The sequence below is a fragment of the Podarcis vaucheri genome (assembly GCF_965113315.1).
Source record: "Podarcis vaucheri genome assembly, chromosome: 1".
NCBI classification, from domain to species: Eukaryota; Metazoa; Chordata; class Lepidosauria; order Squamata; family Lacertidae; genus Podarcis; species Podarcis vaucheri.
The window spans coordinates 127,623,181-127,631,839 of NC_138759.1; the positions used below are offsets into that span (position 1 = coordinate 127,623,181).

General features: G+C 45.6%; 1 long non-coding RNA gene across 1 annotated transcript; it reads left to right on the top strand.

Annotated features, from left to right (window-relative positions):
* The first annotated feature begins 4,098 nt into the window (after positions 1 to 4,098).
* On the top strand, positions 4,099 to 7,245 carry LOC309525226. Its single transcript, XR_014216112.1, has 3 exons — positions 4,099 to 4,151; positions 5,309 to 5,461; positions 7,053 to 7,245. It is a non-coding gene; the product is annotated as an uncharacterized lncRNA (long non-coding RNA).
* Positions 7,246 to 8,659: the final 1,414 nt, after the last annotated feature.

Sequence of the window (8,659 nt, forward strand, 5' to 3'; positions counted from 1 at the left end):
CATGCATGAAATTTCACATATAGCTATATAATCCCTAGTGTAGTGAGGTAAGACCTTTGAAGCAGGCATTTTTTTAAAAAAAAAGTTTTTTATGAACCACCCTAGCCTCCGTGCCTCACCCTGGCATGCCCCCCTCATGCTCCCACGCACCTCGGCCTGCCTACACACACCTGGGCACCATCAACCCATGGTACGCCACTGGACACAAAGAAGGCTGTCGCCGTACCTTACATGAGCAGCCAAGTCTTTAGCATATGCGCCGCCAGGGTGCAAAGATCTGCCCAGAGCCCCCAAATTAACTTTGATTAGAAAGGAGGAAAAAGAAACAAACTTTTTTATGTGCTCATTTATTTACAATACGCTTATACTTCAGTATACAATACCACCACACTTAAACTTATAAGTATTGTTTAGGCACGTACTTAGGAGAAACATCAGTCGTGTCAAAGTGCTGCTGACCCCACTGCCGCATAGCAGCTCAATACAATACGTAACATAATATTTTGATGTAAGAGTTAATTTCATGTGCATGGCAGAAATCGAGAGAACAGAAATCGGGCTCCGGCAGCGTGGCAGCAGCGGGAGGCCCCATTAGCTAAAGTGGTGCTTCAGGTTAAGAACAGTTTCAGGTTAAGTACGGACCTCTGGAACGAATTAAGTACTTAACCTGAGGTACCACTGTATGTATTTTGTCTTTCTTACTTGATCAAAATTATTTATTATTTCATAACAGGTAGATGGTTAAGAACTTAGGCAGCTTCAGCAGCGGGCACCTGGCGCCCCCCAGAAATTGGCGCCCGGGTGCCCTGCACCCCTTGCACCCCCTGGTAAAGACGGCCCTGTACGTGAGCATCTGAGGGCAGAGAAACCACTAAGAGGATGGAGGTGGTCTTTCAGATATTTGAGGCCAAAGTCATTTAGGGCTTTAAACATTCACTTGAGTGCCTTGAAGTGGCTCCAGATTACCGTACAGTGGTGCCCCGCAAGACGAACGCCTCGCAAGACGGAAAACCCGCTAGACGAAAGGGTTTTCCGTTTTGGAGGCGCTTCGCAAAACGAATTGCCCTATGGGGTTGCTTCGCAAGACGAAAAAATCTTGCGCGTCCCCGCGGGTTTTTTTCGCTCCCCCCTTTTCCTAAGCCGCCTATCAGCTGTTCCGCTGAAAAACCCGCTTAACAGCTGATCACGGAAAGCCGCTAGACCGCTGTAGCGCTAATCAATGGGCTTGCTTCGCAAGACGAAAAAATCGCTAGACGACGAGAATCGCGGAACGGATTCTTTTCGTCTTGCGAGGCACCACTGTATTTTTCTCTCTATAAGACGCACCAGACCACAAGACGCACCTAGTTTTTGGAGGAGGAAAACAAGAAGAAAAATATTCTGAGTCTCAGAAGCCAGAACAGCAAGAGGGTTCGCTGCACAGTGAAAGCAGCAATCCCTCTTGCTGTTCTGGCTTCTGGGATAGCTGCACAGCCTGCATTCTCTCCATAAGACGCACACATGTTTCCCCTTACTTTTTAGGAGGGAAAAAGTAAGTCTTATAGAGCAAAAAATACGGTAGATCCCATGAGACTGCTCAGGAAGCTGAGTTCTGCAGATTCTTCTTCCACCCACAGATTGTCCCCATGAGAACTATGAGCTCTACCCGTGAGCTGTGGCCTCTGAGCAGCAACTTCTTTGTAGGTTCACAGTTAAGCGTGGGGACTGTTTGTTATTACCCTGAGCGCCCGTCTTTCAAAGTGTCTCGGCAAACATTATCCAAAAAAAGGTCACGTTAAAGCGTTGCTCGTTGAAGTGGTTTGCAAAGTGCGAACCACAATGCAGGAGTCAAATAAGAACAGAATAACTTGTCCCAAGGCTAGGGACGAAGGGGAGAAATTTGATTCCGTTCACATTTAAAGACAAAATGCCCAACTTTCAGAAACAATTCACAAACGGAGCACAGCCATCCTTTGATATTGGCGATTTCCGCAATGCAGTTGTGCATTGTGCAAAAATGCATATAAAGTGTGCATTAAAATGTACCTATTGTAGAAGGTAGCATATGAAAAGGCATTTATACGTTGGGGAAATTCACCCAGCCATCTCATTTCACAGTCTCTCTCCGGTAGTAGACAGCCTCCGAACCCCCACAAACACAGCATGGTGACTAACTTTTCCCCCTCTCTGTCGCCAACAGCCTTTAGTGCTATTGGGTTATTTTGTCTTTCTATATGGCTCATACTGTTCGGATACTGCCAGGGAGATAAAGTCCATCATGGCCCAAGCCATGTGCCGGACGATCCATCGACCTCCCGTAGGCACGCAGTATCATCGATTAGCGACACGAGTTTCTAGAAAATATCTTGCCACATTCCAGAGCTCATGCACACTCTTATCAGCAGATAATTGACAGCAGAAGTCGCACTCAGGAGAGCATTATTTACAAGCTTTATTCAGCGTTGATCAGAACAGAGAAAGACATGACTGCCTGCGTCAGTGTCTCCGACAGAGAGAGAAAAACGAAAGCAATAGCAAACATAAACATCCTGTGAACAGGAAATACGCAGGCTGTGACACAAACATCCTGCTCCCTTTTAAGGTGGAACGGAAATATCCGAACACATACACACTGATAAGACTTATTCTCCATGGATTGTTTTCAAAAGCCGTCTAAGCTGGCAAACCTTAATCAAGCGTATAATCCAATTCACAACCCACATAATTAAGCCTGGATTTAAGAATGAAAAGTCCAGTTATCCATTGCTTTTGGCAAACACTGTCTATAGTAGGAGAGAAACGGGGTGGGGTGGGGTGGGGTGGGGAGTGGATCAGTCCAATGGTCGATTTAAGTCCCGCATCCTGTTCTCACTGGGGGGAAGCAGATGCTTGTGGGAAATTCAAGCACAAGAAAACTCTGCCCTCCTACAGCTTCCAGCAACTGGTGCTCAGAAACATTACATTACAGAGCACAGACATTGTGGCTGTTAGCCATCGATAGCCTTCTGCACCATGAATTTGAAGATTAAAGTCATCCAAGTTGGTGGCCATCACTGCGGGAGTTTAACTATGTGCTGCATGAAGAAGTCCTTTTTTTATCTGTATCATCATCATCATCATCATCATCATCATCATAATTTATTGTTTATACCCTGCCCATCTTCCAACATTCATCATCACTGGATGTCCACAAATCTAATGATAAAAATCTAATTTTAAATTGTTGTAGCCTGCCCTGGGACCTACTGGTGAAGGGTGAGCAATATTATCATTATCATCATTTATTGCTGATCAGTCCTCTTTTTGTCTTGTTATGAATTAATGTTTTTTAATGGAAGTGAGAGCTGGACCATCAAGAAGGCTGATCGCTGAAGAATTGATGCTTTTGAATTATGGTGCTGGAGGAGACTCTTGAGAGTCCCATGGACTGCAAGAAGATCAAACCTCTCCATTCCTCAGGAAATCAGTGCTCACTGGAAGGACAGATCGTGAAGCTGGAAAGGGCCCCCAGGGGTCATCTAGTCCAACCCCCAAGGCAGGAATCTCAACTAAAGCAACCTCCGCTTTCCAAACCTCCAAGGAGAGCCCACAACTTCCCAAGGTTTTCCCAGCTAAGTTCTACTCATAGAAGACCCATTGAAATGAATAAATTTCGGTGAGCTGTGTCCATTCACTTCAACGGGTTGTTAGTGCAAGACTAGTCCTACTCAGAGTAGACCCATTGAAGATAATGGGCATGGCTCACTTACTGTAGGTTTATTAGTGCCTATGAGATCATATTACCCCATATATGCCCACTTGAGCACTTTGATCTGCAGAACTGGCACTGTTGCAGGTTTTATTCTGCGTTTGCCAAGAAATTGATTTTTTGGAACTCACTGCCTATTGATAGCAAGCAGACACTTTTGGGCATGTGTGTTTCAATGTGACTTTTAGCTTATCGTTGATTTAAATCAACGCAGGGGTGGGGGAGGGAATCCTCCTAAGCCCTAGGAATGAAGGAAATGTTTGGATTTTGATTAATTGGGATATGGACTAAGACACCAACTGTAGAGCTGGGCCAGACAGGAAAATCCTGGGCTGGCTTATGCAAGCCAATCTTGATAGCTACAGCTATCAAGAGTACAACAGAGGCCATTAACAAGACAATGGAACTCCCCTGTCGCCCCCAGGTGTGAACAGAGACTGGGGATTTGGAAGGTTGCCAGGGTAACTGCTCTGGGGGAGGGCAAGGGGTTTTCTGGGAGGTAAAGGTAAAGGGACCCCTGACCATTAGGTCCAGTCGTGACCGACTCTGGGGTTGCGGCACTCATCTCGCTTTATTGGCCGAGGGAGCCTGTATACATCTTCCGAGTCATGTGGCCAGCATGACTAAGCTGCTTCTGGCGAACCAGAGTAGCGCACGGAAACACCATTTACCTTCCTGCCGGAGCGGTACCTATTTATCTACTTGCACTTTGACGTGCTTTCAAACTGCTAGGTTGGCAGGAGCAGGGACCGAGCAACAGGAGCTCACCCCATCACGGGGATTCGAACCGCCGACCTTCTGATCGGCAAGCCCTAGGCTCTGTGGTTTAACCCACAGCGCCACCCGCGTCCCTTTCTGGGAGGAAGAAGGGGCAAAAAAAAAGCTGAGATCTATCTTGGAGAGGGAGGTGAAAAGTTCCCTGTGGGCCATGTTGCAAGATCTGGACTTCCTCCATGCAGACAGAAGGTGTAAATAGGTGAATGAACCATATTTCTTGAAGCAGACAGTCTCCGCCGTGTCTTCTATTCTCCATAGGGATACAGACCCTGCATGTGTGCCTGGGACCCCATGGGCTCTTGCCACCGCTTGGCAGAGGGAGGGATAGGCACCCAGCTTTTTAAACAGTCTGCTCTGAGTAGGACTTTGCATTGTCTGTGAAATATACTCGGAGTCGAGTGTGGATTTCATGCTCTTTATTCAGCTCATAGTAGTGAGGAATGAATGTTTCCCCAAAATATCTGCTTTATATACATTATTTACACAATGGGTCGCACGTGATTGGCTAATTCTGGGATTCTCCCGTGGGCCACCTGGAGCTGGATTGGGTGGCTCCTGCGGACCAATCATACTGCTGCATTGTTCTAGGACCAATCAGACTGCTGCATTCTGAATCCTATTGTTCTAGGACCAATCAGACTGCTGCCTTTTGGATCCTGTTGTCCTAGGACCAATCAGACTGCTGCCTTTTGGATCCTATTCAACTCAGTACATAACAGTCTGCCAGCCCAGAAATATGTTCAGATGCTTCTGCGCATAGCCTATGCACATTCAATTGTCTTTTTTTGTTGACCTTGTCAACAGGGATCTCCTTCAGCGTGGTTCCCATGTACCTCACAGAGATTGCCCCCGAAAACCTGCGAGGAGCCATAGCCATCACTGGCCATTTCTTTATCATCTTTGGTAGCCTGATGGCTCGCATATTTGGGCTTGACAAACTCCTAGGGACCCAAGAAGGTAAGTCTGAGAGATGCCCCCTTTGGCCTCTTGACACAGAGGTGGCTCACATTGCTTCAAGGGTCAACCCTCTAGCCACACCCACTTCTACACTCTGGCCATGCCCACAAAGTTTGAATGTGAACGTGGCCAGCCCATTTAATTTTTAAACCCACCCACTCACGCACACTTGGCATCCTGTCCAGACATGTAGTTATTGACATGTGGTTTAACAACCAATCCGTCTCCATAGGGAACTCTGGGAAAAGTAGCTCTGTGAGGGGGAATAGGGGCAACTCTCAGCCCCTTTTGCAAACTACAGCTCCCAGAAGTCTTTGGGGGAGAAGCCATGAGGGTTTAAAGTGGTATCATAGATAGCACTTTAAATGTATGGTGTGAATTTGGATCCTGTGTGCAACATGGTGTTATATGAAAAAACTGCTCCTTTTTCCTTATGTGGCATTCCCATATAGAGTCCTTAAGTGGGTTCCCTATTGGTAGGAGAAAGTAACAGAGGCCAACCAGAGTATATTGAGAAGCAAAGAGCCTAGTAAGCCTGATCTTTATTCAAGGAACTGTTGCAACAAGGTCCCCACTCACCACACGCAGGAGGGAGGAGAACCCTGAACAATGGTGCGCAAGCCCTTCTGTAGACTTTTGAAATTGCCCACCCTGTAGCCCAAGACCACCCCCCTAAAACATCATACATACATCACAGAAGGAGCCGGTCTACAGCAGGAATCCTGTCTGCCAGGATACCTGATAATGGTCACTGATTGCATTACCTCGGCAGCCTGGGAATTCTTTTGTGGTGGTTAATACCTTAGTTCCTCAATCCAGGTCACAGGCTCACCCTATTCATACACAAATATGTCCTTAAGACAGGATTGGTAAGCAAAAGACAATGGGAAGGCTTTCCCCATTTGCCTCCCTGACTGCAGAGGAATATTTAAGGTCCTTGGGAGAGTCAAAATGGCTTCAGGATTGCTCTCCCATACTATTTCAGACACATGGTCCATATATTTAAATATCTGTGTATTTATGAATATTTATTCTATATAGTGGTACCTCGGGTTACATACGCTTCAGGTTACATACGCTTCAGGTTACAGACTCCGCTAACTCAGAAATATTACCTCGGGTTAAGAACTTTGCTTCAGGATGAGAACAGAAATCGTGCTCCGACGGCGCGGCAGCAGCAGGAGGCCCCATTAGCTAAAGTGGTGCTTCAGGTTAAGAACAGTTTCAGGTTAAGAACGGACCTCCAGAACGAATGAAGTACTTAACCCGAGGTACCACTGTATTTGAGACCTTAAAATTCTTATAACAATGGTCTTCAGGTTTATGCCTTGCTCCTATAATGCTTGGTTTATATTGTTTGGTTATTCCTATCTAGTCATTGTTTGCTTTTTCTTTGTTATTGTTTGTAACTAAAACACACACAAAAATATTTTTTTAAAAAAGAAATTCACATTGAGGTGGCAGAACGGGGTGGGGGTGACAACACGCGCGACAACACACACCTTGGCGGGGGCCAGGTACTGTCTCTGCTCTATGGATTAGCCACCTAGTTGTGCTATCACATTTCATGTCTCTTCCCATCTGTGTGCAGGTTGGCCGTTCCTGCTGAGCCTCACTGGGGTTCCGGCATTATTTCAACTCATCTTCCTGCCCTTCTTCCCCGAAAGTCCTCGGTACCTCCTGATCCAGAGGCATGACGAAAAAGCAGCCAGAGAAGGTAGAACTGAATGGGAAAATGTGGATGTGGTTATTATCATCAGTCTTCATGCCCCAAACCTTTAAGCCCAGGGTTGGACGCCACTAATTAGAGTAGACCCACCGAAGTGAGTGAGCACCAAAAGCGCTGCTGTTTTCACTTTCTGTGCGAGGTGGCCTAAGAAGAGCCGGCTGGATCAGGCCAATGACCCATCTAGTTCACCATCCTGTTCTCACAGTGGCCAATGAGAAGGAACAAGCAGAAGATATAGAAGCATGATTAGTCGTGCCAACAGGGTAAAGAACAGCTTCTATCCATGGGCTGTTAGGCTGCTGAATGAAAAGATAACAACAGGGCAACTGACTTTCGGGTTTGGTGGGTGTGCGTCAGTAAACGAGGGAAATTAAGACTAAGAGAGCTGAGTGGGGGTGCCCGTGTAATCTCACTGTATACAAGTTGTACAAGTGACGATAAAGTATTTCAATTTCTTTTTTTTAAAAAAAAATATTATTAAAATAATTCAACATTAATACACACATATTGCGAATATACAAGCATACAAACATACATTTCATACAATCCTTAAAAATGTTCAAACGTACCTACACTGAATCCCAGAGACAATTCCTTTTCCCATCACCATCCACCACCCCTCATCCCACCTTTGTGTTAGACTTCCAATCTACTCAATTGCCATTTCTTTCCACTTCTATTACTTTCTTTCACACACCTTTAACCTAATTTCATGCTCCTTTTTCTATTATCCATCTTATTTAGTATTTCAGTATTTAAAACAGAACTTGTTTATTCTAATAGGAGTTCTGATTTTTCAATATGGTCTCAAAGGAGAAGATAGAAAGGCACTGGAAGGTGTTTAAAGGATACTTGCAAAACCATATCAATTTCAGTTTCAATTCCGGACCTGAGCATGAGCCCCTTACCCTCCTGTGGTTTCCCGCAACTGAGATTCAGAAGCATCCCTGCCTCCAACCGTGGAGGCAGAACACAACCATCAAAACTAGTAGCAGTTGATACTATAGCCTTCCTCTCCATCAATTTGCCCAATTCTCTTTTAAAGCCATCCAAGTTGGTGGCCGTCGCTGCCTCCTGCAGGAGAGACTTTGGTAGTGCACTGAAGTCGTTTCTTTTGTCTGTTCTGAATCTTTCAACATTAAGCTTCCTAGGATGTCGGTGAATTCTAGAGGGGGGGGGGAGAAGCTTCTCTCCATCCACTTTCTCCATGCCACACGTAGTTGTAGCACAAGGGAATTTGCAGTGTGCCTTCCGGACTCCTGCTACTTTGCAAGAGGGATTCCTGTGCATCCCTGAACAGTTTTGCACATTGAAAGTGATTTTAAAATGCTCTTTTGCCCTAGGACAACAAATCTCCTCCTCCTTTTTTTAAAAAAATATATATCGACTTTTGGTAGTTTGGAAAGTGATGGAGGAAAGCATGGAAAGAATGAATGGTTAAAGGGAAATTGTAAAAACAACCCAAAAGC